Source organism: Pongo abelii, chromosome 6 (assembly GCF_028885655.2).
Source record: "Pongo abelii isolate AG06213 chromosome 6, NHGRI_mPonAbe1-v2.0_pri, whole genome shotgun sequence".
Classification (NCBI taxonomy): Eukaryota; Metazoa; Chordata; class Mammalia; order Primates; family Hominidae; genus Pongo; species Pongo abelii.
The window spans coordinates 101,484,782-101,508,573 of NC_071991.2; the positions used below are offsets into that span (position 1 = coordinate 101,484,782).

The 23,792-nt window shown below is 41.9% G+C and overlaps 1 protein-coding gene and 1 long non-coding RNA gene across 2 annotated transcripts in view; one reads left to right on the top strand and one right to left on the bottom strand.

Moving 5' to 3' along the window:
* The window catches only part of LHFPL3 (LHFPL tetraspan subfamily member 3), a 591,478-nt gene that overhangs the window by 462,463 nt on the left and 105,223 nt on the right, over positions 1 to 23,792 (top strand). The window lies entirely within an intron of this gene.
* LOC103891186 (uncharacterized) lies at positions 8,552 to 17,269 on the bottom strand. The gene is made up of 4 exons (XR_655429.3): positions 17,133 to 17,269; positions 14,887 to 15,011; positions 11,872 to 12,123; positions 8,552 to 8,994 (listed from the first exon to the last, which is right to left on the bottom strand). It is a non-coding gene; the product is annotated as an uncharacterized LOC103891186 (long non-coding RNA).

The following is a 23,792-nucleotide window of genomic DNA, read 5'->3' on the forward strand; positions in this document are numbered from 1 at the left end:
GAGTGCTGGGATTATAGGTGTGAGCCAGTGCTTGGTGTCTCCTTTATAAGAACACTAATATCTTTGTCAAGTTCTTTCTCGTTGAATTTTTAAACCCTGTGCATCGCAACCTATCCCTAGTGGTTCTTTTATAAACTATGTGGTGCCATAGGAAGAATAGAAACCATTTATTTCTGCTCACACATGGGGGAAAACATAATTTCTTTATGAGGAGTACTCTCAGCTGATTTCCTGGTTCTGTTCTTATAATCTCTGACACATGATGTAGGTCAACTAATTTATAGCCTAATAAGCAAAACAGAATCACCTGCAGCCTAACTAGTAGGAAGCTCAGCACACGTGTATCCAGGGATCTGAAATGGCTCTTCAAGACAGTGTTTTCCAGAAGGCGTCAGAGATGCTCCCTCCTGAGTCCTGCCAGCGACAGCCTCTCAGACTGACTCCTCTCTTAACTTAGCACAGTCCTCACACACCATTTCACACTTTATCTTTTCAATCTATTGTAGGGCTTCTTCCAAAAACACTATAAGAACCTTTTCTGTTACTTTTGCCCTCACACTGTTGGAAAAGTATGTAGTGGCCTATTTCATGCTTAAATTATACATGTGAGAAGATAGACTGAGCCTGGAATTCCAGGTCTAATATTTTCTCACTGACTAAAGCCAGTTGGTACCATGACTTTCCTGTTTTTTTAATGAGAACAAAGCTGTCTTCTCCCTGACTTCCTCATGTGAAAGCTGTGAGAATTGCTGGAGTCTAAAAAATGCTACATCAACAATTGGAGCATGTAAACCATTTGCGGGCAAGGATATATTTTCCTGAGCGTTAAGGAGAGTTATCCAAATCAAACTGGTCACTTCTTCAGTCTTTCTTTTCTCCTTCACTCGTTCCCTCTCTCACTCCTCAACAAGACTGCATTTACACAAAAGTTGTGGTCTAAAGTCAGTAGGCAAGGCAAAATGTGCAGCCGAAGTTACCCTTGAAAATCTCTTTTAAGAAGGCACCACCATTTCCCTAAGTCCAACACAGCAAGCCTATCTTTCCACTGATGATGGAAGCAATTGCTGCTTCTTGGTAGAGCATCATTCTTGTATTTGTGGACTATGCTTTTTTAAAAAATCTGTTTCTTTAAACTCCAAAACACACAATACAGCAAGATGCTCATGCTATGGAAAACACAGGAGAACTGAGGATTGAGAGAAGTGTGGAATTCACAGCCCCTCACATGCTTACCAATAGCTCATCTTCCATAAATGGGAAGGAAGACCAATAACCAGCCTGAACTGTTTAAATGTTCTCTTTCTCTTCCTCTTTTGCACACAGACACATACACTCCAACTATAGCTTGAAAAGTACATGGTGTTCTTGGTGAGTATAAGAAGAGAACCTAACTCAGTCTTGGGGACAGAGTTCAGGCAATAAGTGAGTTAGAATGACTCTTAACTCCAACAGACTGTTGGGGTTCAGAGAAATGTTAAGGGGTCATTTTTAACTGGGTTGGATTTCTGGGCTTTTCCATGTTCCAGTCAGTCTTCAGCTATCTTCATGGAAAGCCACTATGCAGAAAACAAAATTAAGATTAACAGCACAGACTCCAGCTTTCTGTCCCATTACCCAGCCTACTAGGAGTAAGAAATTTTGGCTCCTATTTTCAAGTGTCAGTGACTCCCACGCCCCCTCCCCCCAATTTTACACTACATTTGTATGTATCTTAATATGGATTTGCACAGCTTAAAGAGGTAGAAAAGCAGAGAAAAATTACATAATGTAGCCATCCATTCATAAACTATGTTTTTCCCTCCATTGTTAAGTCTCCAGCACTGATCATTAATATTATCAGCCCTGAGTTCAGGAGGCTGTGGTTGACTTAGATGCCCTTCAAGAGAATTCCTCCCATACACATCTTAATGAAGAGTGATCCCTTTAACAAGACTCTTGTCAATATTGAGACTGATTATGGGCCCTAATTTTTTCTAGCAGTTTTTTCCATCTACTATACAATGAAGGCACTAAATTAACATTGTATATTGTAGAATATGCCAGCCAAGCAAATCTGTCTCTGGGTTTCTGAATTTCCTGATTTATCCTGCTAGGTTTCTGTATTCAAAACTGTCTTGCGTGATAAGAAAAAAGCCAATGAAGTCACCTTGCTGAATAGTGTAAACCAGATGGACCGTGTTTATTCACCAGGGCTCTGCACTCTAGCCTAGCTACCTGGTTGCTTCCAAATGCAATTCCAAGTGTTGAAATTGATACTAAAGCTTTAAGGGATGGGGGTCCTCATAGCCTGACCTTCTATTTACCACCCAAGGCAATTTTCCCCACAAATTCCAAAATGTCCTTATACCTGCCAAAATCAAGATGTTTCCAGAGTTGCCTTCTTCATTCCCCAGGGAGGATTCATGCACCCTGCTGCTCTCCCATAGACAGAGCCTGCTTGTCTACAATGTGCAGTTCACCTAGGTCCTATCTCCTGTCTGAAAACCTTTGCCTGGCCATACATATGTCTCCTTTCTGGAATTTGCTTGCACTTTTTTTTGGTACCATCCAGTTTGGCAGTGTCCTGTTTATTCTTTATTTTAGGACCACTTTCCCCAACCAGAGTATAAACCACCTAGGTACAACATCGTATCCTGTTTTCCTTTTGAAACGCATAGTTCCTAAAGCAGACCATTAGTCATCTTAATTACTATCTGATTTATGTCAGGATGCCAAGCCCATCATCTAGAATTCACCCTCCTGAAATATGTTAAGCAGGAAAGATGGACATTCTAGTGCAGTGAAATTCATATCCAACCAGTTGTTAGAAGACCAGAATCCTCGTCATTTTTTACCTTGGACAAGTCACATAACATTTTCAAGCCTCATTTTCCTTGCATACAAATGAATACCTTATATACCTACTTCCCAGGTTCAAGTAAGGACACCAAATAAGACAGGACAAGCAAAAGTCATCTGTGTCTATGAAATACTACTCAAATGTATGGTTGTATTATTAAGTCATTTGGTCTTTCTCCACATGGTTGACCTAAATGAAAAGCACGGATAGAGCATCTTGAACTTTCTGGGAGATCTTCCACAAACTTTAGTCTTTAAAATTGTTTTTCTATGGTTAATATTCTAGTATTATTTCTATAACCTGCCCTCTTTTCCTTTGAGCTTCTTCTTGGTGTAGTTGGAACTGTTTTTCTGAGCTGATTCCTCTCCAGTAACCAAGTTATCACCATTGTGTGCTCTGGTCTGTGGGGAGGAGGGGTTGTCACTGGCTCAGACTTCCTTGGCTTCAGGGGTACTTTCTCATTGCTCACAAAACAAACACAAAAGGACAAAGGGAAATTCAAAAGGCTGGGAACCAAGCCTGTGGGCAACATTTCTATTGACAGGGTTAATTCTGGCATAATTTAAAAGAGTTTAATTAATCATGGAGTTAAGCATAGAGAAAGGGTTCCTGGCAGCCTTACATTCTTGGGCTGAGATTATTGGTCCCCTACTTAGATGCCCATTCTGCTTTTGCATCACAGACTCCTTGATATTTTTAGCCTCCAACCACATCACATGATCACTGTAGTTCAGGGGTCTTCCCACCCATCTGTTTTTCTGGATCTTTGGAAGCAATGGATCTAGAAAAATAGTGCTTTTCTGGATCTAGAAAAACAATGTTAATGACTAAAATTTGTGGAAGATCTCCAAGAACTAGCTGGAACTGCTGGTTGCCTGGCCATACTTGGGAATCTCAACTTCTTTGAGCTATTTCCATTTCCACAGATCAAAGAACAGGAGAGATTCGGATTTTCAGGGAAACTAAGGGATACATTTCCTGATTGAAAATATTGTTCCCCCAGGGTGCAGGGTCTTTGTATTCTTAGATTCCAAGATGACTATGTCTTGATTCACCTGGTCTGTCAAACTAGGACGACTGCAGCTGACAGTCAGCATCTAAGAGATCTTTACTTGTGGCTGCAGGATGATTTCAGTTTTTCTTTCTTGGGATATTATGCTCTCAGGGACCTGAGAGTTTGCCTGAAGGAGCTTCCCTACTCCCAGTCTCTCCGTAAGGTTGTGGAGAGATATTGGATCTTTAAGAAGTTCAAAACAGCAAGGTTTCAATACTGGTGATGAAAGAAAAGCATCACATTCTCATTCGAAATCAAAGGTACAGAGATTTCCTATCAGTGTCATCCCTGCTTTCTTTCCCACTTTCTCTCCTTTCCCTCACCCCACAAAGGCAAACGCTTGCTCCCTACAAGCATCCAATGGATAGAGACACTCAGGAAGGTGTCTTGGGAGGGAAAATGAATAGAAGTGTGTGCCTGTAGTCTCCTCGTTAGCTGGAATGTTGACAGCCAATAAAAATAAAAACAAAAATTCTAAGCAAACTCCTTTCTGGCCAGCTTCTGGCCTGGAAGCCATAACAAGTCTCTCACCCAATTTAATCCAAAAACTGCTAGAATTCTCCGTGAGTCCAGACTCTATTACAGATGAATTAATTATCTCTGTCACGGCTACTTCTTTTAGTTCACTTTGACATGGTACCATCCATGACTAAATAGCTTTTTCACTATTGGCTCTTAACAGTTCCTCAAGACTGCTCCCTCTGGGTAAGAGAGTATGAGGCTGTATATAATGTTTCCTGGAGAGCTCCCCCAAGCACTTTGTTCCTGTACCTTGTTTTTGCTACTATAACTTTACCCCCTTCACTTACCAGACAGGGAGGCTCTATTCTGGTTTTCTCATATTCGGTAACTTACAGAGCAGAAAAATGAGATGATCCACAAATATGCTGAGTTTGGATAGCTGGTAAACTCAATTCTGCATCCACTTATCTTTATTTCAGTACATAAAAAAACTGCTTTGGGAAGTATCTGACTGTGCAAAGAAGGATGTGTGACCAAAAGATGGAAATCCGATGTTTCCTGTGAGCTGACCATCAGTCTGCATCAGATCCTGCTATTTGCTAGCATTTTGTTTTGTTTTGTTTTTTGAGATGGAGTCTAGCTCTTGTCGCCCAGGCTGGAGTGCAATGGCATGATCTTGGCTCACTGCAACCTCCACCTCCAAGGTTCAAGCGATTCTCCTGCCTCAGCCTCTTGAGTAGCTGGGATTACAAGCACCTACCACCACACCCAGCTAATTTTTGTATTTGGTGGAGACACGGTTCCACCATGTTGGCTAGGCTGTTCTCAAACTGCTGACCTCAGGTGATCTGCCCACCTCGGCCTCCCAAAGTGATGGGATTACAGGCGTAAGCCACCGCGACTGGCCTGCTAGCATTTCTAAGATGCAATCAGAACATCCTTGCACAAGTGGGTGGTTAATAAAGCATGTACATTTACATCACCTCCTGGACAAAAGAGGGGAAAACCAGGAGAGGTGGGAAATATGTGTAACAGAAAACCAAGTGTTTAAATCAACATGAAAGCAGGCAAACAGAAAGGCTAGCTTTGCATTACAGGAAATAAGATGTAGAAAGCTGGTTTTTCATTGTGAAGAAATTTTGAAAGCAGTCCAGTGATATTTCTGACTCTGGGTTTACTAAGATGTCAGTGATGAAAAAGCAATATTGTCAAGAATAATAATATGTCAGGGTAAAAATCAATAGCAGCCACAAAAAGGTAATAAATTTTTCTAAAGAATGGTTTGAACTCACACTCAGTCATTAGAGTGAGCAGCAAACAGCTGGACCTGCACTCACAGCTGACCAGACAAGAGCTGGGTTTGTTTTGGTTTGGTTTTTTAGCAACTTAACTCTAGTAGCCTTGTCTCTAACTATGGAAGATTATAGAGCTGCCAACTTGATTATGATGAAAATCTGATGTCCAAATTTAATGTGGTTTTCCTTCCCAGTCTCACTTTTAAAACTCTAACTCTTGTGGTATCTCCCATAGGAGAATGTGGTGCCCAAAGAAACTGTGGTAGTGGAAAGAGAACTGGTTTAAGGATTTTTAGACCCATTAATATAAAGTTTAAACACAAGCAACATTAGTCTAAGGTGTTAGAAGTCAAGATGGGATCACTGTTAGAGCGGCTCGGTGTGGATGGGAAGGGAGCATAAAAGAACTGGAGCTGTTTCTTGAGCTGGGTGCTGGCAAGACAGATGTTCCCACTTTGTGAATTCACCGAACATACACGTACGATCTACACACTTTTTCTTATGTACTTCAGAAGTATAATACTACACATTACACTTCAATAAAACACAGTAAAAAGCCTCTGCATTCTCTTAACAAATCTGCTCTAAATAGCCAACAAATTTTGGGGAGGTCACTTGAACCCTAGTTTTTTCACAAAATGAGATAGTGGACCAGAGGACCCCAGACCTGAAGCTTCTTGGTTCTGTCATCATTGGCACATGATGAATGCATAGCACTGGTATTCCTGCTATTTGTGACTCAAAGAACAATCAAAACATGGGCAAAGTTGCCACAGGCCTTCCCAGAAAAGGCGTGAACTGAAAGCTATATAAATTTACCACGTGGGGAATGATGTTGAATAACTGGAACCACAGGGCTGATGTTGATAGCAAAGAAGTAGAATTAGGGCGGCTGTCAGTGTGAGCCCTACTTTAAAAGCAGATGTTCATCACACAGCTAGTGATGTATGAGATCACATTAAATTCAAGAGCCAATGTTTCTTTAATAGTTTCTTCTCAAAAATAGCTGCTGGAAATTATGGTTCCATTAAAATAGGCTACAAGAATTTCCATCTAATCAAGCAGTTCAGTGTTTCAAGCAGTTCCTTTATTTTCTTGTTTAATATAAAGTGAATTTAAAGGTGACCTGCACCATGACTGATTGGCAGTTGGAAAGAATCAGCCTCTGTGTCGTCAGTTAAAAGTTGCCAATGGATGGGAAAAGACCAAGGTCTGGGTTGGAGGGAATTTGCTGTTCTAATAGGAGAAATTACTGCAACCTCCTTTGGATAAGAAAATGAGCTATACTTATCTCCCTGTGTGCTTTTCCTACAACTTGAGCCTCTTAGAAGACAAAATATGTATAGCAGGAAGAAGGAAAAATAATAATAATCCAACTAGGTGGTTAGCACCTGGATAACAGATCCACAGAGAAGTTCTTAAAACCTTTTTATTTTCTTCTAAAGCGTCTAAAGTCCCCTAGAAACAAGTCACCTGATTCTACTAAGCCACCTGCCTCATCCCACTGAAAACCTTTCCGGAAAGATGGGCCAGACATGCTCTCTGATGGCCATTCGTCTTCTGAATCCCAAGAATAATCCTTTGGCACAAACATAGAAGTGTATTATTTGGTCTTCCAGCAAACATGAAGAGAAACAATGAAATGAAGGAAATGCACATCACGAGCTGCCATACAAGATCCTAATTACCATAATTTGGCCCATCCTCCTTCCCATTGCCGGAAAGTCAGCCTTCTGGATGAGAGGAAGCCAAACCAGCAAGATAACAGGCTTCTGTTCTTTCTCCCCATCCCTCGCCTCTTTCTTTCTTCCTCTCTTCCTTAAATGATGTTCATTAAGACAGCGATTCTTCTAACAGTTTGTAAGCCTCAATTGTATTAGTGAAAGCTTTGCATGACTTGATAAAATGAGCCAGAGAGAAGGAAGAGGGGCTGAAAGAAGCAGACACACGCTGTCTTTTTATTCCCCAAAGCAACTGTCAGTCTCAGAATATTTTTGTAGAACCTGCCAGCAACCTCTCTGGAATCATCCCTGTTGGATACAAGGACAGTAAATCTAAAAAGTTCAGGTCTTCTGTGGTATAAATCAGAAACTCTTAATAATTCAGAAAAGCCAATTTAAACTCCATATGTCCAATCACATCAATAACACCACTCCTTCTAGCTCCAAACAGCCCCTAGAATATTTCCTTTTCCTAGATTACTCGTAGCTTTGCCTTGTCCCTGACTTCCCCCAAACTACTTGAGTAAGTTACTTTGGCATAGCTTCTTACATTTAGGCAGCAAATGAGCCAGGATGGGAGACATACAAAGTGTGTTAACTTCGTGCCTATTAGAATTCACCTAAAATATGCCCATTGAAATATGGATCTAAAAAGCCCACCGCTGCCCACCCCAGTGCCGGGGCTTCTGCCTTTTGCTGTAACAAGTGCCGTAGAAATAGGCTCCACTGTCACTCTTCAGCTCACGGATGGGATGTGATGGGATTTTTCAATAGCAGCTTTAAATCAGCTTGCTGAGGCCTCAATAGTGCAGCCCCAAGTTAGGGCTCGAGGAAGCACATCCTGAAGTCACAACGCTCCTGGTGACAGCATGTGCACTGACACAGTGGAGGACTGCTTCACTGACCTTTTGTATTTTAGAGTGTGTGACCAGGTGGGCTGCTTTGTTTCCAACCACTGTGTAGGGAAGACACAATTTATCAAGACAAAGGACATGTTTTTTAAGAAGCAGAGATATCGAGAAATTGGCATCCATTTTGGCATTAGTGTGGAGGTGGCCAATCAAGACAGGCTAGGAGTGATCCAAGTAGTTGGAGGAACCTGGCAGAGAGTAAATGATTATGAGGCCATATTTGAAGGCCATGAAGTCAGTAAGAAAAGAAATGCATGTGATAGTGGGAGTTTGAAGTAAATCTATATTTTATTTCCAAGTGACCTATGATTAGAGGAAAAGGCAGCCAGTAAGGTACGGAAAATGAGGCCAAATTGGAGTCAAGGGCTACCAATCAGGCAGGAAGGACATGACAGGAAATCTAGTTAATTCAGCTTATTTGTTTGGATGGTTGAGACTGCTAGGTCTTAGGACACCCGGCTCAAAGTGCCTTAAACAAAAAGGACATTTTTAGCCTAAGATAACCAGAAGTCCAAAGGTAGGCAGTCTTTAACTGTGGCTGATCCAGTGGCCAATCATTTCATCAAGGACCTAGGTTTTCTCTGTCTCTCTGCTCTACCATGCATGGTGTCTGCTCCATCCGAGACTGGGTCTCCTGTTGGTCAGAAAGTGGATGCCTGTGCTTTCTCACACACATCCAGGGAAAGCAAGGGAGTTACTCCTAGAACATATCCTAAAAAAATGAAAAGAAAGTTTCCCAAAAGCTTCTGCAAACCTCACATGGCATCTCATTAGCCTGAATTGTATCTCATCTTCTTTCCTGAACCTATCACAACTAGTTTGTATTATTTTGTTTGGCTTAAGTGCATCAAAGTCCACTCCTAGTATCACAAAATGGGGTTAGCTTTGCCTAAATTAACGGTCAGCATGGAGGAGAGATAGAAAACTAACCAAAGTCAGCAATCTCCTAGGAAAGAGAAAGAGGAGATGCACACTGCATGGGCAACTGTGATCATCATTAATGCTGTTCACCCAGCATTTCTGAATTCCCACCTTCCTGGCACATGATAGGATTGTACCTCCTGGCTCCTAGTGGCTGGGTGGGGCTGTGAGACTTGTTGCAGTCAATGAGTAGTGAGCAGAAGTGGCACATGTCACCATCAGGCTAGAAACTTTAATGGCCAAATGAGGCCTCCTTAGCTATCTTTAGTTCTGCATTAGAGACTAATTAATGCAGAGCAGCTCAGGTGGTAGCTGCTCTTTCTGTATACATCCCCAAATGAGGAGCATGGAGCAGAGCCCCCAGCCAACCCATGATGGAGATGAGCAAGATATAAACCTTCATTGTTAAAATCCACTTTTTTTTTAATTCCAATATACCTTAGTCTGTCCTTGATAAAACTATAGACAACACAGGCTACGTGTGGTGGCTCACACCTGTAATCCCAGCACTTTGGGAGGCTGAGGCAGGTGGATCACTTGAGCTCAGGAGTTTGAGACCAGCCTGGGTACCAATGGTGAAACTCCATCTCTACAAAAAAAAAAAAAATAATACAAATATTAGCCAGGCGTGGTGGCACGCACCTGTAGTCTCAGCTACTTGGGGTGCTGAGGCGAAAGGATCGCTTGAGCCCAGGAGGTAGAGGTTGCAGTAGGCTGAGATGGTGCCACTGCACTCCAGCCTGGGTGACAGAGTGAGACCCTGTCTCAAAAACAAACAAACCAAAAAACAACAACAACAAAAACTATCGATAACATCACGGCAGCAGCTGATGTCAGCATTTGGCATCTAGTCCTAGGTGGGGTGGCAGTGGGGTGGGGTGCGGCGCTATGTGAGGTGAACACCAGTGTCACATGGCTTATGACCCCAGTTAGGCATGGCAGGCCGAGGTGCGCAAGTATGTCCTAGAACTAGAAACAAGCAGTTTTCCTGAGAGTTCCCACCGAACAGAGCCGCCACTTACATATCTTCTCCTCAAGAGAAACAAAAGAAAAAGATTATTCGTAATTTGTCTCTTAAATAATCTAGACACATGCCTGGCACATAAGAAATAAAAAAGAATCTACATTCTGTTAAGTATTTTAAGTTAAATAAATTACTCAAGAAATGTGGAGAAAAAAGTTACCTAGATCAAAAACATGTGAATTCATGTAAATGATTATTTAGGATCAGAAATGCGTCTGTGGAAAAAATAACCTACAAAGTAGAAAACAAAAATTTTAAGCATCACATTTATTAAAATATATTTCGGTTTTTGAAATAGTTTTGAAATGTGAAAGGTATCACTAATTGAAATGTGTATAGAACTACACCTATGCAATGTTTATTGCTCTGTTGTATAGTCTATAAAAAAATTATAAGTTGGTATCATTTCATCTTATAATTAGTTGCCTTTTTTCTAAATGACAATATTTCTTAAAGTGTAAAAATACAATGTAATGTAAGTCATCCCAATAACAAGAAAGATAGGTGCTAGAAAGTCTTAGGATTTTTTCTTTGAAAGCCTAGTTCTCAAAAGAAATTAAAATAGAAAAGCTTCACATTTTTTAGTAAATAATAGCTATAATACCTCTTCCACATATTCATCTATATTTTCTTTAAAGAACATTTTTAAAACTACCTCTTGTTTTTGCTTCTGTTTTTTTGTATTGGCTCTGACCTGTGTATGTCGTAAGGGTTTACTAACTACCACAACAGGAATGAATTATGTGGAATTCTTTGGTGTAAACTGAGAAGGACTTGGAGAGTGTTCCTTCCCTGGAAGGAATGTTTAAGATTCAGTAGGTTTTGCTCCTAGAGATAATTTTTATTACTGCATTCAAAAACATCCTGTCTGGTTGTTGAGCATTTCCAGAGCAGAATACCTGGGTAATTTTGATTAGGTCATAATCTTCAAAACGTGTTACAATTGCCTAGTGACAAGAAGTTCAATTTTCAGATTTTTTTTTTTGCCCTGTTCTCAAATGCAGTCATCATTCCCTACTTGAGAGCTATTTTTACTATCCTCCTTGCAGAGATGAAAATATGAAGGCACAGAAATTGTTGTTAGGTTGTGTGCCAGCCTAGGAGCCAGAAGACTTGGGCTCTGGGTCCTGGACCTCACAGGCTGATGCTAGGGCCAACAAAGTCAGGAGGAGAGTAGGGTCTCAGACACCTGCTGATGGGAAAGGTGTGCAGCACATTCACATACAGGCAGCCACACCTGCCTCACCCCTGGAAAAGATTTTCCTTGTTTTGACAAATGACCCTTCTAGGTCTGTCTGGTCAACAAGGAAAGGTGAAGCACCAGCATTGCCCACACCTTGCCTAAGTCCTCTCCTAACAATCAGGCCTGGGAGAGATGTGTTCCAAAGCCCCCAAATCCTGGCCTCCATCTATATCACGACATAGTAGAGGAAGCATGCACTCTTCGATGCTCCCTCTTGGGTATTGATGATCCTGGCTTCTGCACTCTCTGCCTGCCCCTTAGGAGATGGAAGCAGGGACCCCTGCAGAAACAAGAGACCCTCCTGGGCGCGGGAGTCATGGGCATCTCTCCTAATGATTCCATCATGCTGTTGCTTCCCACACACTGTGCCCTGAAGAACCTCATTTCCCTTTTGCTTTTACCTTGATTAATGCCCTTCATGACTTGCTTTCCCACAACTTCACCTGCAGCCACTGCCCAAGCATGCGTGCAGCTGTTGGGATCTCTGGGAGTTGTTTTCCATCTTCCTACTCCACAATTATGCCAACAGCCTTCTTCCTGACCCAAGCCTATTGGGAGCAGGAGTCTTCTATTTTGTTCTTCCAGGTGATCTTCCTTTTTGCAAGTGCAAGATCTCAGATCTAGGCTTTGGTCCTTTGGTGCTGAAATGTGAGCTGAAATTTAAAATGTTACAAAGGTACGTCATGGTAGGATTTGCTGTCCCTAAACCAAAGATGTCCTTAAACCTAAGGCTAATGTTGCCTTTCCTTTGAAAAGCTACCGCATCAATAATTCAGTTTACATCTCAGCTTGCCTAATATATTTCTCTCTTATTTGAAAGGCAAGATGAACTTCAGAGAATTGTTTTTTAAGTGAGGTTTTGTGAGCTGAGCCTTGCAAGAAGCCCTCGAAGGTCTGTGGGATCTGTATATGACTAGAGCTCTGGCTTCACTCCGGAGAGTGAGTGTGATCTCCGTTTTCTCCTCCTACCTCTCCAAACACTCCTAACCTACATTTCCTCCAGCTCCCCTTCCTCTAACTGCTCTTGCCCACTTTCCTCTTCCTACATGCCTTCCTTAAACTTATCCATTCCCATTGTCTCAAACACCCATAACCAGTAACTCTGGCCACAATCCCTCTTGATCTCCAAACCCTCTTTCTCCCAACTGTCAAATGCAGGATGTCTTGGAATACTTAGACACCTCAAAGTCAACCTGTCTAGACCGAATTAATTGTCCCTTTAGATCCCCACCCAAACCTTTGCCGCCTCCTACCATCATCTACCCACCCACCCACCCAAACACCTCTTTGAGTATTTCTTAGTGACCCAGCTCCTTTCCTTGCTGGCCAGGCAGACATTGTTGAAAGAAGGAGCTGGAAAAGGTGGCGCAGGAGTTGAGATAGAGTTCCTACACACACCCTCAACTCCAGAGCCAAAAACCAAACAAGAAACAGGGGGCAAAGTGCAATAAAAGATCCAGATAAGCTCCTGAGGACCCCAAAATAGACAGGACCTTGGCCTGGCTTCCGTTTATGAGGCTACCAGCCTCACAGAGAATTCCACATTCATCTGGCACTTGAGCTACAGATTAGAAAAAATAAGGGAGGTGATCAGGCATATGGGACTAAGAATATGTTTCCAGTTTCCCAAGGGCTGCCCAATGTATGTAGGGATTCCAGAAGTTCCTGCTTATCCCAAGGGGGAGCAGAGAGGTTCTGAGAACAGCCATAGTCTAGAAGAGCCTTAAGATCTGGACACAGAAACTGAAGAATGCAAAGACTTTGAACTGGAAGGATATGGCTGAAATGGTGCACAGAAGCAACAGGTGACCCCAAGGACCACGCATGACTGAGCATAACAGGGACACTAGCACAAAGCGCCCAGGCCCAGGGACCAGCCCCACTCAGCCAGGGCTCTCACAATAGGACCAGCCAAGACCTGGAAAGGCCCTTCCCATCACGGTGATGACAGATAAGCTTTGCTCTGTACCCATACAAGGGGGTCAGGGGGATTCGTGGGCAGGGTAAAAAGAAAAGACCCTGAAAGCCTGAATGTAACCAGGAAAGGTGGAGTTAACCTGAAAGGAACTATTTTAACTTGGAAGAGACTGATATTTCTTTAGTTAGCACCAAAGTTTTTTGTTGTTTTTTGTTTTTGTATGTTTGTTTGTTTTGTTTTGTTTTTGTTTTTGTTTTTGAGATGGAGTCTCGGTCTATTGCCCAGACTGGAGTGCAGTGGCGCGATCTCTGCTCACTGCAACCTCTGCCTCTTGGGTTCAAGCAATTCTTCTGTCTCAGCCTCCCAAGTAGTTGGGACTACAGGCACATGCCACCACACCCAGCTAATTTTTTGTATTTTTAGTAGAGACGGGGTTTCACCGTGTTAGCTGGGATGGTCTCAATCTCCTGACCTTGTGATCCGCCCACTTCGGCCTCCCAAAGTGCTGGGATTACAGATGTCAGCCACCATGCCCGGCCAAGTTTTTTGTTTTTTCACTTTATGCTTCTTTCTCTCTTACCATTGGGTTGAGAGCTATCAAACACACTTAACTAAGTAGTAAACAAGAAAAATGCTATTTTTTTCACAATTTGTGCTGTAGTGAGACGTTTTTGACACTATCGCACAAAAGCATCACTGTTAACCTTTCTTCCCTACCTCTTTCTCTACCCCTGCTATGTTGGTGTCTCCCCAAAATTTTTGGTGTTTCCCCAAAATTCATATGTTGGAACTTAATCCCCAATGTGATAGAATATAGGAAGTGATTAAACCATGAGTGCTCTGTCCTCATGAATGGAATTAGTGCCCTTATAAAAGATGTTGGGCCAGGCACAGTGGCTCACACCTGTATTCCCAGCACTTTGGAGGGTGAGGCGGGCAAATCACTTGAGCTCAGGTGTTTGAGACCGGACTGGGCAATATGGTGAAACCCTGTCTCTACATAAAGTACAAAATTAGCTGAGCATGGTGACACCCACCTGTAATCCCAGATACTTGTAGGGGCTGAGGTGGGAGGATTGCTTGAACCTGGGAGTTCAAGGCTGCAGTGAGCTATGATAGTGCCAGTGTTCCAGCCTGGGCAAGAGAGCAAACCCTATTTCAAAAAAAAAAAAAAAAAAAGACAGAGAGAGAGAGCGAGGGAAGGCAGCTTCCCTCCCCTTCCACCATGTGAGGACACAGAGAAGGTACTAGCTAAAGGAACAGGCACTGAATCTGCTAGCACTTTGATCTTGGACTTCCCAGGCTCTAAAATTGTAAGAAATAAATTTCTGTTGCTTATCAGTTACCCAGGCTAAGGTATTCTGGTATAGAACCCAAGTAGAATAAGACAACACCCATCTAACAGTAGACCAGCCTGTAGACTGTATCTTGTGAGCTGTCTCACATCTAAGTTCCAACCCCAATGCCAATGCCAAGATTCACACTGGTCATCTCTTACCTGGAGGTTATAACCCTGAGTGGTGTCCCCTCCTCCAGGTCTTCTCTTTTTAATGTGTCCTCATCCACATTGCTTGATCTTTCTAAAATATGATGCTTTCCAGCTTTAAAAGCTGCACTGACTCCCTGTGAATAAAGGGATATTGAAACTCCAAAGCTTGTCCCAGAAGCCTCTTCCTAATCTACTCCTGCTCTAACCTCAATCTTACATATCCTCCGCCCCCTCTCACACATTCCAAGTTCAAGTCATAGCAGTTATTTACCATTCCTATAATGGACCAAGTGCTTTCACTTCACTAATCTTTGCACTTGCTATTTCTCTTCAAGATCCAGATCCAACATACCACTTCTTTGACATCCTCTCTAATTCCTTTCACTCCCCAAGTCAAATTTGTCAACAACTCTTTTGTTCCCTTTACACTATATACATGCCTATGGCAACCAGAAAGCCACAAGTACCAGTTTCAAATATTCTATTCTATTCACACATTAGAAAGATAAAAGTCTGTGGACCATGCTCCTCAACTTATAGTTCCAAGGCCATAACCATATGTTCCAAAATCATTGTTAGCCTTTACGACTTTTTATCATGATCTTCAGTTTGCATAACTAACCCCATACTTGAATTAAACTCCTAAAGGGCAAGAACCACATGTGTGTTCCTCTTTGTAGCCACATCTTTCTACCATGCTCCCTCCTTCCATCCTACTCAGCTTAGCAGAGGAACATCTGGCCAATTAGCAAGTTAGAAACATCACTCTCTCCTGGGATGAAACCACTCCCACACCAGGGCAAATGTTTGGCATATATAAGGAAGACTTGGTTTCAGTTCCCACTTACCCTCCTGAGTAGGTACCTTTGTGCAGTGCACAAACTGCCCAAATGTGTGTAACAGCCCTTGAACCTAACATGTGATAAGGGCAAAATATATATTTGTTGATGAATGAACTTGTCTAGGGAAGATTCCTTACCTTTACCCCTCTTAAACTGCATGAACCAGATGTGCCTATTATTTACATAGTTTTAGTATTGCACTATATCCAATAATCAAATATTCTTCAGCATGCCTTGATAAATTAATGTCAGGCTTAGCCACAGAAACTTACTATACTATGATATTTGTAGCATTATTGAAAAATTAATTAAGTACCAGCATTTTATAGAGCATTCAGCACAAGTACTCAATATATGCTTATTAAGTAAATACAATTTCAAATATTAATATCTGAAATTATATTGCCATTCCTTTAATGATTGCAATATAACCATTATCCCCATCTTGTCTCTGAAAATAAGTGAACTGTATTCAGAGATTAGATTTTAGGTACTAGCTTACTGTGTCATAAAAATAACAACAGCCTGAACACTGGTGGAATATTGGTGGCTTATTAAACTACATGTCTGTTTGTTTCTTGCTAACGGCCCCACCACTCAACCAGTTGGTGTGTGCTCCCACACAGTCTATTCACACATTTAGCCTTCAAGCTAACATAGAACCCAGGCAAAGTCAACAACAGACTCTAGCACAAGCTGAAGTAAATTGAAATGTTAATATATGGTTCTTTATTTCTAGAGTAAGAGTAAATAAGGGGGTTTTAGAATCTACAAAGGATACCATGTGCATCAATAAAGGCATTTTATTGCAGTATGACTTGATTTTTAAGTATATGAGCCAGAAATCTGCTCTAAAAGAAGCTATAAACTTCTATACAATATGTGTAGATGGCTAAAATTCTAGTATCTCTGGGCCCTGTGTTTCTCTAGGCTACTAAAAATACAACAAAGTCAAAGTTAAAGATGGAAGGAAAGTGACAATTACACAAGCTATTTCATCATTGAGGGAAGGTTTGATAAAGTATCTCAAAACTTGTGTATTTTGGGAGGATTGACTGAACCTAGGAGGTCGAGGCTGCATTAAGCTGTGATAGTGCCACTGCACTCCAGTCTAGGCAACAAAGTGAGACCCTGTTTCAAAAAATTAAATTAAATTTTAAAAACTGCTGCACTTTAGAAAAATTGTTATAGGTTAAGTATTTTAAACCTATCACTCTAGGTAAAATAATTTGTCAACTCTGAATAAATTGTGGAGGATGCAAAAGTCGTCTTCAGAAGAGATATGGGATTTCTATGACCCTATAGTGTGACAAATGAAAGTTTCTTCTCCTATGTTAGTTAGGACCCTTCAGTTGTAGATCACAGAAAACTTGACCCAAACTTGATTCATCACGTTAGGAATAATTCACTTACAACACAGCTGGATTCAGGACTGGTTCAACAAATACCATCAAGACTCAACACCTCTTTTGGTTCTCCTTCTGCTATGTTACTTTCAGTCTTGGACTTCACATCTTAGCAGACAGAGGCAGCAGCTCCAGTTCCTAGATCCTCTCTAGTTTTAGGTCAATCTGAAAAATAGAGCATATCTTTCCAGGATTCCCAAGAAAGTTTCCTTGCTCTTCATTGGCTCTGGTTGGGTCACATGTCCATCTCTAAACTCACCACTGTGAACCCAGACATGTGATATGCTGATTTGCCAGCTTGAGTCACTTTTCGACATCCGGGGCTGAGACTGCCAGAAACACTTTGGAAATGGTGGAGGGGGCTATTTGTCAAAGGAAAATCTAGGTATAATTACCAGAAGAAGGAGGAATGGATAGCAACCAGAAAAAACAATGGATGTCTGCCATCACTTTCTTCCCTGTGGTGGGCAAACTCTAGATGACCCCCAATGATCTCCACCTCCTGGTATTCTGCCCTTTTGTAATGCTCTCCCCCCTTGAGTGTGGGCAAGACTTTGTAACATGCTTTTAACCGATAGAATATGTCAAAAGGGATGAGATGTTACTTCCATGATTAAGTTACATAAGATTGTGATTTCCTTCTTACTACCAAACTCTCTCTATTGCCTTCTCAGCTTGCATGCTTTGATGAAGCAAGCTGCCATGTTGGAGAGGCCCACATGGCAAGAAACTGAGGATGGCTGCCAGCTAAAAACTGAGGTCCTCAATGCAGTAGCTCTCAAAGTATTGAATTTAGCTAACTACTACATGAGCTTGAAAATGAATCATTTCCTAGTCAGGCTTTCAGATGAGAAATCAGCCCTGACCAATATCTTGATTGCATTCTTGTGAGAGATATTGAGACAATGGATCCAGCCACGTCCAACTCCTGACCTAGAAACTGAGATAACAAATGTGGGCTGTTCTAAGCCACTAGGTTTGTGGTAATATTGTTATGTAATAATAGATGACTAGCGCACTTCCTTTTCTGCTCCCACACCCCTTTTAGAATCTCTCCCAGATCTACTTCACTCCCACCAGCCAGCACCCAGTGCCAATCTTGAGCAGCCAGAGGGCTCTCCTCAGGGGCCCCCATAGAATCAGATGCCCTGGGAAAGGCCTAGTGCTCCCTTCTCCCCTTGTATCCCCTCACTCCTCCATGTGCTGACTTCCATTTACCTTTCAGGGAAACCATCTGACTGGGCTAAGTATCACAGATTCCTCAGGATTTAACCCAAAGGAAATGGCATTGTTTCACTGACGATATCTGGGGCCCTTCTTAGCATCCCTTAAGTTCAACTACTTAGGGGAGTACTAGTTAACATAATATGAAGGTGCAGAACTAAAGGGTATACAAGCATTTTGGACCCCAAAATAATTGCTTCTTGAAAGAGATGTCACTCAAATGAATGTGTAGTCCTTGTTAATGGCCAGTGACAACTATCTGTAGTGATGTAGCGATGTTGTCACCTGTTACAATTTGAGGTCCTCTCCTATCTGGAAGTCGCCGTGAATGGCCAGAGTTGACTACATGGTCCCACATCAGCCTTCTGTCTTCAGTTCCTTCCTATTCCCCTGCTTCGTTCACCCCTTCCAGGGTGGCACAGCCGCAGCCCCATAGAGCCCAGACGGCAGTTGCACTAAAGGAGGCTTCACAGAGCTGTACAAAAGCTTTCAGCCACCAAAGCACAAAGCCTTTCCTTCAGTCAGCCTCCACAGTCTCCCAGCTCTTAGAAGAGCCATAATCCTACATGACAGTCAGATTTATGCTTTCTTATGGGGCTTTTTAGGCTTATCCCAAACCCCTCTCTTCTCATACCATCTACAGTTTTTAGTCTGGATCCCTCTAGAACAGCCCTCAGAGAATAGGATTTACTAGGTTAACCCTAGCCACATTGCTTTGTCTGAACCCTGGGCTCTCTTCCTTTGTGGATTCTGTGATTCTGCAGCTCAGCATAGTATTTCAAACACATTGCACAGTAAACCATGATACGTCTCATGATTAAGCACTAAAAAGAAGACAGGTGGTGTATTTATGGTAATTAAAGCCTGCTGCAGGCCGTGTTTTAGTGCATACGACTGACAATGCAGGAAGTACAACAGTCTTTGGTAAAGAAACAGCTCTGTCTGTCACATGGCTGTGGCTCATACAAGTTTTCAGACAGAGAACATGATTGGAGGGAAGCTCACTCATCTTTTTCTAATTGACATTTGGGTCATTTGGGAAAGTATATGCCACAAAGTATAATGCTTTCATTCATACTTAGGTTTCAATTAGTTCAGGACTAAGTTATTCACAGATTATTTAGGGATGCATTATGTCTTTTGAATTATTAAGTCAAGATAAAACTCAATCTGTTAGGGGAAATTTTTCTACCAGAATTTATTCTAGGAACCCTTAAACTGTTCTTGATCTCTGCAGATTTCTAAACCAATAAAGGGATTGCATTGAACCCCAAAGTTGTCTTCATTACAAATAGGAGTTTTAGATTCTGGGAAACTGAGTGTTGAAGTTCTCTTTCCAGTAATGATACATGCTGTCTTTGTGACTGTAAACATTTTCCCTTGAGGGTTGACTAAAATGAAGAGCTCTTAGGATCTTTTTAGGATGAATGTCCATTATGTTCTTTGAGTGTTTTCAACATGAAAAAAAAAAAAAAAACCTGAATTGATTAAATTCTGTTGACAATTCTAGAATGAAGATTAATTATTTTTTAGTGCAAGGAAATCTTTTGCCTTCATTCAGTTGTGAACAAAATATTTCCAAGCGCCTGTGATCAAAGGGAACCCAACAAAGTCTTGCTGTGGACCATGCCTGAGATCAGGCACTTTCCCTCACTCTCCTTGCTGCTGGAGCCATGGCCTCATTTTACTCATAATACCTTTAGGGCATTAAACAATACTCTCGGAAATCCTCTTTTCATCAGTCCTCTCTTCCATCTATGTGTTCTTTCCAATAATTTCATTTATTCCTATGACCCTGTTGGGGGTTGAATTGTGCCCCACCAAAATATATATGTTAGAGTCCTAAACCCCTGTACCTCAGAATGTAATTTTATTTGGAAACAAAGTCCTCATGGAGGTAATCAAAATTAAAGTACGTCATGAGGGTGGGCCCCAGTCTAATATGACTGGTGTCCTAACAGTCTGGGGGGAAATTTGGATACAGAGACAGACATGCACAGAGAGAGCACCATGTGAAGATGAAGGCAGAGAAGAGGTTGGGGTGATGTTTCCACAAGCCAAGGAATGCCAGAGAGTGCCAGCAAACCACAGAAGCCAAGGGACAGGCATGGAACAGATTCTTCCTCACAGCCACCAGAAGGAATCAATCCTGCCAACACCTTGATCCTGGACTTCTAGTTTGCAGAACTGTTAGATGATAAATTTCAGTTGTTTAAGCCACACCGTTTGTGGTACTTTGTTACAGCAGCCCTAGAAAACGAATACAGACTCCAACTCTCAAAGTATTATTTCCAGCTCAAAGTCCTCTTCTGAATTGTCGGATTGACAAGAGATACACAGGCTTCTCAAACTCACATAAGGGTGTTATTTAGCCCGATGCCTGGACCATAACAAGTTCTCAGTAAGAGTTAATGCTGCTGCTACTATTGATGATGATAATGATGAAGTCGCAGAAAAGAAGGGGAAGAGAAGGAGCAGCAGCAGGAAGAAGAGAATGAATTAACTGCATCTGGCTCCCCTCTGTGAAATACAAAAGATGTAAACATTCACCACAAGATGTGTCTTTTCTATCTTTGTACTGCCTCCATCCAACCACTCACTGAACGTCTAAAGCACACTCATGATTGAAGCTTCTGAATGTCCTTATTGAATGCATTGGTGGACAACTGGTTGTTAATCACAGATGGACATTCTTTAGAAGAAATCATAGTTCCTGGCCCCTTTGTGCATTCAACAGGAGTGTTTATTTGCATTGAGGCAGTCTGAAACACAGTCTCACTGGCCAGGACTATACTCCATCTCGGCTGAACAGGGAAAGGTAGCATGATATGTTCACATTATGGCCGTGCCTGGGATTTAAGTAACAGTATTTGACTCTCAACCTACTCTTCTCCCCCATCAGCCACACTCTTCCTCTGATCAAGATGAGGAGGCACAGAATAGCAAACTATGCCCACTTCCTTCAGAAACTGAAATGCCCAAGTTATTTTAAATGGCACCATTTATCAAGCACCTGCTAGCTATGTCAAAACACTGTCAGGCTCTTACTTTGTATTCATTTTTCCAATTGAATCCACCAACCCCCACTTCCGGTATGGAAGAAGTATTTTTAATCTCATTTCAAGAATACTACCCATTTCATTGGTGGCTGGAGAGACTACATTGCCTGAAGTCACTCAGCTAGAAAGTGTCAGGGCTGGGATTTGAACCTATGTCTCTGTGACTGGCCTACTTAGGGCCCAGCACTGGAATTGTGCCTGGTGACTAGCTGGTGCGCAATAAGTATTTTGTGGGCTTAATGACTCCAAAGCCAGTACTCTTTCCACTACATGTTGGAAACTCTCTAAAACTGTAGGAGAAGAGGTGAAAAAGACAGAAACTCGAGGCAAAAACTCTGGGTGGCAGGAGTTTGGATATTGAGAGATAAGTCTTTGGTCTTCCCATTCTATTAGTGTGTGATTCCATCAACTTGTAGTAATTACACACAATGCAAGCCAATGTTTATTAGATACTCTAAGGCCAGTGAGTCTAACAGGTAAATAACAAAAACAAAAACAAAGATTATTACCATTAAGACATCTCTTGATTTTAGGGTAATACCCAGCAAAGCACTTATTTCATTAATCACTGTTTGGTCCTTTGCTGCCCTTTCACCCCAACCCCATAGATGTTAGATCCTTTTTTTTTTTTTTTTTTAGGTGGAGTCTAGCTCTGAAACCAGGCTGGAGTGCAGTGGCACAGTCTTGGCTCACTACAACCTCCGTCTCCTAGGTTTAAGCAATTCTCCTGCCTTAGCTTCCTGGGTAGCTGGGATTACAGATGGTGCCACCAGGCCCAGCTAATTTTTGTATTTTTAGTAGAGATGGGGTTTCACCATGTTGATCAGGCTGGCCTTGAACTCCTGTCCTCAAGTGATCGCCCACCTCAGCCTCCTAAAGTGCTAGGATTACAGGCGTGAGCCCACGTGCCCAGCCAGATCTTGGATCCTCTTGACAAGAGTTTAAAGAACAAGCATAAGGTACAGATATTTTAGCCTGGAGCTATCCAGAAGTTTATAGATCTTTAACATCCTTTTCCTAAATGTCAGGTTGCTGAGACAGGCAGGGGTGGTACATATGCCTTGAGATTCTTTTCTTAGCACATGTGTTGAAGTGAAAAGCTCTTTCGAATTTCTACTTAGGAGAGCAGATTAGTTAATGTTGCAGTGCATACTAAAGTGACCATCCACGTTCTGCCTTTGAGGGACTCAACCTGGATACAGGACAGATTTTCTATTAGGAAAAATCCCAAAGCCCCTATACAAGGACAGTTGTGTTTACTAATTTTTGACATGTTTTTTCTTAAATTCTATTACTAGCACTCTCACAATAACAGCACTTTTAATTTTCAATTATTAATAAATAGTATTTCTATAAATAATTTTGTATCATATAACATACGATTTTTATTATATATGTAGTACCAAATGAATGGCTTAAAAAGCTTATTATGGAAAGCAAGAGAAGAATATTACCCATACAGCACAGAGGAAGCTCATTGTACTATAGCTCAAATACCCTGGATTGAGTGTTAGCCATTTAGTCATTTAGTTAATGAATCATTTTTGAGCACCAAGGATGTGCTATGCACAGAGCCATGTGCTAGGGTACAATAATGAGTGAGATGGACATAGTTCCCACCCATTCAGAGCATATAGTCTATAAGAAAGCAATAGAATAAATTGTGGTAAGTGCTGCGATAAGGAAGATGCAAATGCAGGCTGTACCAGGCAGGAACACTGAATTTAGTCTAAATGGGTTATGCAAAGCTTCTTGGAGGAAGCAACAACTAAGCTAAAATCTGAAGGAGTAAGCCAATTGAACAGAGAAATATGTCAGACCAGGGGAATTGTATGTGCAGTGACTCAGAGAGAGCATGGGCACAGTGTTTCCTAACACCTGAAGTTCTTAGTGCCTGGAAGGGAAAAGATAACATGAGGAGTGCCAAAGGTAGTAGCCAGAGGCTAGCCGTGATGGGCTCTGTGGGCCACGGACTTCATCCAAGGGCAATGAGAAGCCATTGCAGGGATTTAGGCAGTGTTGGCATGATCAGACTGTGGCTCGGAAGGGTGGAACTCAAATTGAAAAAGCAAGATTAGAGGCAGAGGAACCAGGGGAAAGGCTGCAAGGAATAGCCCAAGCAAGAGGTAATGGTATATGTGGCAGGCAGCTGGAGAGAAGCATTTGGTTGGAGAGGTTTCAGAGGCAAAACCCACAAGAATTGAGGAGAGAGGGTCATTCTCCTGCTCTACTTTGAGCCACAGGAAGAATGATGGTGCAGTAACTGAGAAAGGGGGCATCAGTGGGGTAGCAAGCTCGGGGATGTGGAGGGAAGTCAGGAGAGGAAGGGCATGTGTTTCTTTTGGGTAGGATGTCCATATCATTTTTTGTCCAAACAGGCACAC